Source organism: Sciurus vulgaris (genome assembly GCF_902686455.1).
Source record: "Sciurus vulgaris genome assembly, chromosome: 4".
NCBI classification, from domain to species: Eukaryota; Metazoa; Chordata; class Mammalia; order Rodentia; family Sciuridae; genus Sciurus; species Sciurus vulgaris.
In genome coordinates this window covers 187,677,244-187,681,500 of record NC_136464.1, presented here as the reverse complement: position 1 = coordinate 187,681,500, position 4,257 = coordinate 187,677,244, and the positions used below count along the sequence as shown (strand labels likewise).

The 4,257-nt window shown below is 37.4% G+C and overlaps 1 pseudogene across 1 annotated transcript; it reads left to right on the top strand.

Annotated features, from left to right (window-relative positions):
* Positions 1–482: 482 nt before the first annotated feature.
* LOC306658850 (transcription factor Spi-C-like) lies at positions 483–1,396 on the top strand (annotated as a pseudogene). Its single transcript has 2 exons — positions 483–689; positions 806–1,396. The product of its transcript is annotated as a transcription factor Spi-C-like (transcript).
* Positions 1,397–4,257: the final 2,861 nt, after the last annotated feature.

The following is a 4,257-nucleotide window of genomic DNA, read 5'->3' as shown; positions in this document are numbered from 1 at the left end:
CCAACAAAATATTCCATGAGGAGGAAATGAAAAACAACAATGGAGGTCAGCAAGGGAGGAACTACCTTCGAGAAAAAACACTCAAAGGAGAAACCAAGCCAACTTAAAAACCCAAAAATAAGCCAAATTGACTGGGAATACAAATCATTTCTCAATAATAACCCTGAACGTTAATGGCCTAAACTCCTCAATCAAAAGAGCATAGACTGGCAGAATGGATTAAAAAGAAGACCCAACAATATGCTGTCTGCAAGAGACTCATCTCATAGAAAAAGACATCCACAGGAGAGGATGCATGCATGTTTTAGAAGAAAGGAAGGCAACTTACACCTTGCACAGCTGGATGCTACGTTGGACTCTTAAGCACAGGAAAAATGCTAGGAACTTGCATGAACAGTTGCTGGATTTGTTGACTGAAGTTATAGGCTGTGCTGGGGCCCACCAAACTACACGTTCTTGGAATCATCACTTATTAAGGAAGCATGACTTCTGTTGAGCAAGACAAGCTGGGTCAGCCTTTGAAGATGCTATTGAAGTACTAAGGCCAGCATTCATCCGGAGATCTTCAGTACGCCCCAGAACAGTGCTGCAGACTTCTATTTTGAAGGAAATATTCATCAACCTCTGCAGAACATAACTGAAAATCAGTTCATAGAACCTGCTGTCTTCTAGCAGAAGGGAGGGAAAAAGTTGAGAACTAATTTTAGAAGATAACAATCTCAACAAAGACCAACAAGACAGCTGGAGAAGAGACAGAAGCGTCTTACTTAGTACTGTCATTTTAATTCATGATGTGTTTTGGCAGGAAGAAGCTCAGGCGTTTGAATACCTTCACGAGTCCCTGTGCAGTCCCGAGATGGCATCTTGTATTCAGTGGGTAGATAAAAACAGAGGCATATTTCAGTTTGTATCAAAAAACAAAGAAAAACTTGCTGAACTTTGGGGGAAAAGAAAAGGCAATCGGAAGACCATGACTTATCAGAAAATGGCCAGAGCCCTGAAGAATTACGGAAGAACTGGGGAAATCATCAAATCCGGAGGAAGCTCACCTACCAGTTCAGCGAGGCCATTCTCCAAAGACTCTCTCCATCTCATTTCTTGGGTAAAGAGATCTTCTACTCACAGTCTGTTCAACCTGATCCAGAATATCTCAGTTTAAATAACTGGAATGCCAATTTCAACTATGCATATGCCAATTACCATGAGCTAAGTTACCCTGATTACTAAATATACTCTCTCATTTCCCCACTGCCTGGCTTCAGGCAACCCTACAAAGCCTCAGGATTTTTCTCTTAAAGCAGTTGGTCTTCCATCTCCACAGGTTCCACATCCATGGATGGAAAATATTGGAAAAAACCAATTGTTTCTGTACTTTACATGTACAAACTTATTTTCTTGTTATTTCCCAAATGATACAGTAATAACTATTTAGGTAACATTTATTTTATATGGTATTATAAGTAACCTAGAGATGATTTGAAGTATTTGAGTGGATGTTCCTCACTTTTAAGCAAATACTACCTTATTTTATATAAGGAACTTTAGTGTCCAAGGATTTTGGTATCTGATCCTAGAACCAATCTCCCCAGAAGTTGCCGAGGGACAGAAAAAAGAGAGAGGGGGAAAAAAAACCAATTAACTTAAATTATTCAATTAACTTTGCACTGAAAAAAATTAACTGCCTTGTTGCTATCTTTTATCAAATAGCATGTAATCTATACTAACATAAGGAAATCTTGCCAACGATTTTGTTGTTTCAAATGATCAGTTCCCATTTGAAACTGACTTTACTCTTAGCGTCATCCATGTATCCAATTTCTTCTAGATTATGTCAGTTGTGTTGATTTGAATCATATATTAATTTAACATTTTTCCCTAGCAATTTGAATGCAAATCAAAACTACTCTAAAGAGTTCATCTCACTCTAGTCAGAATGGCAATTATCAAGAATATAAGCAACAATAAATATTGGTGAGGATGTGGGAGAAAAGGTACCCTCATTCATTGTTAGTGGGACTGCAAATTGGTGCAACCACTTTGAAAAGCAGAGTGGAGATTCCTAAGAAAACTTGGAATGGAACCACCATTTGACCCAGCTATCCCACTCCTCAGTTTATACCCAAAGGACTTAAAATCAGCACACTACAGTAACTCAGCCATGTCAATGTTTATAGCAGCTTAATTCACAATAGCTAAACTATGCTACTAACTGAGGTGCTCTTCAACAGATGAATGGATAAAGAAAATGCAGTATATATACACAATGGAATATTACTCAGCCTTAAAGAAAAATGAAATTATGGCATTTGCCAGTACATGGATGAAGCTAGAGAATATCATGCTATGTGAAATAAGCCCATCCCAGAGGAATCAAAGGCCAAATGTTTTCTCTGATAAGTGATGCTAATTCACAATAAGGGGGATGGTTAGGGAAGAATAGAAGTACTTTGGATTAGACAAAGGGGAGTGAATGGAGGTGAGGGGGTATGGGAATAAGAAGGATAGTAGAATGAATTGGACATTATGACCCTATATGCTACATGAGTACATGATTGGTATAATTCTACATCATGTACAATCAGAAGAATGAGAAGTTATACTGCATTTATGTATGATGTATCAAAATGCATTCTGCTATCATGTATAACTATTTAGAACAAAAAAAATTTTCCTATCATACAGTCAGGTGAAAATCACTCAAACAGCTAGGCACAGTGGCACATGCTTATAATCCCAGTGACTCAGGAGGCTGAGGCAGGAGGATCTCAAGTTCAAAGCCAGCCTCAGCAACTTAGCGAGATCCTGTCTCCAAAGAAAATATAAAAAAGGACTGGGATGTGGATCAGTGGTTAAGTTCCATAAATTCAATGCCCAGTTAAAAAATAATTCCATATGATACAATGTTCATGTTAAAATGAATGGAACTTGGGAACATTATGTTCAGTGAAATAAGCCAGACTTAGAAAGTCAAGAGTCATGTTTTCTCTCGTACGTGGAAAATAAAAAGAAAAAAGGGAAAACAAAGGGTGAGGATCTCATGAAAGTAGAAGGGAGAACAGTAGAGTAGGGGAAGGGAAAGGGAAAGTACTGGAAAATGAAATTTACCAATTATGTTATGTGCATGTACCAATGTGTCACAATAAATGCAACTATTATGTATGAAGAAATTGAAGAAAACCTTAGAAGGTGGAAAGATCTCTCATGTTCTTGGATCAGCAGAATTAATATTGTCCAAATGGCCATTCTACCAAAGATGCTATACAGATTCAGTGCAAATCCAATTAAAATCCCAATGACATCCGTCATAGAAATAGAGAAAGTAATCATGAACTTCAGCTGGAAGAATAAGAGACCTCAAATAACCAAAATAATCCTGAGCAGAAAAAGTGAAGCAGGAGATATCACAATACCAGACCTTAAACTATACTGCAGAGCAATAGTAACAAAAACGGCATGATATTGGCACCAAAATAGACAGGCAGACCAATGGTACAGAATAGAAGACACAGAGACAAACCACATAAATAGTTACCTCATGCTTGGCAAAGGAGCCAAAAACATACAATGGAGAAAAGATAGCCTGTTCAACAAATGGTGCTGGGAAAACTGGAAATCCATATGCAGTAAAATGAAATTAAACCTCTATCTCTCGCCCTGCACAAAACTCAACTCAAAATGGATCAAGGAGTTAGGAATTAGTTAGAGACTACACCAACTAGAAGACAAAGTAGGCCCGAATCTTCATCACGTTGGCTTAGGATCAGATTTCCTTAACAAGACTCCCAAAGCACAAGAAATCAAAGCAAGAATCAATAAACGGGATGGATTCAAATTAAAAAGCTTTTTCTCAGCAAAGGATACAATCAATAATGTGAAAAAAGAGCCCACAGAGTGGGAGAAAATCTTTTCCACATGCACTTCAGATAGAGCATTAATCTCCAAAGTTTATAAAGAACTTACAAAACTTTACAAAATACAAAGAACTCAATCAATAAATGGGCCAAGGAACTGGACAGACAATTTACAGAAAATATACAGGTTATTAATAAATATATGAAAAAGTGTTCAACATCTCTAGTAATTAGAGAAATGCAAATTAAAACACCTCTAAGATTTCATCTTACTCCAATTAGAATGGTTATTTTCAAGAACACAATAATAGATGTTGGCATGGATGTGGGGAAGAAGGCACACTCTTACACTTCTGGTAGAGTTACAAATTGGTGCAGCCACTTTGGAAAGCAGGGTGGAGATTCC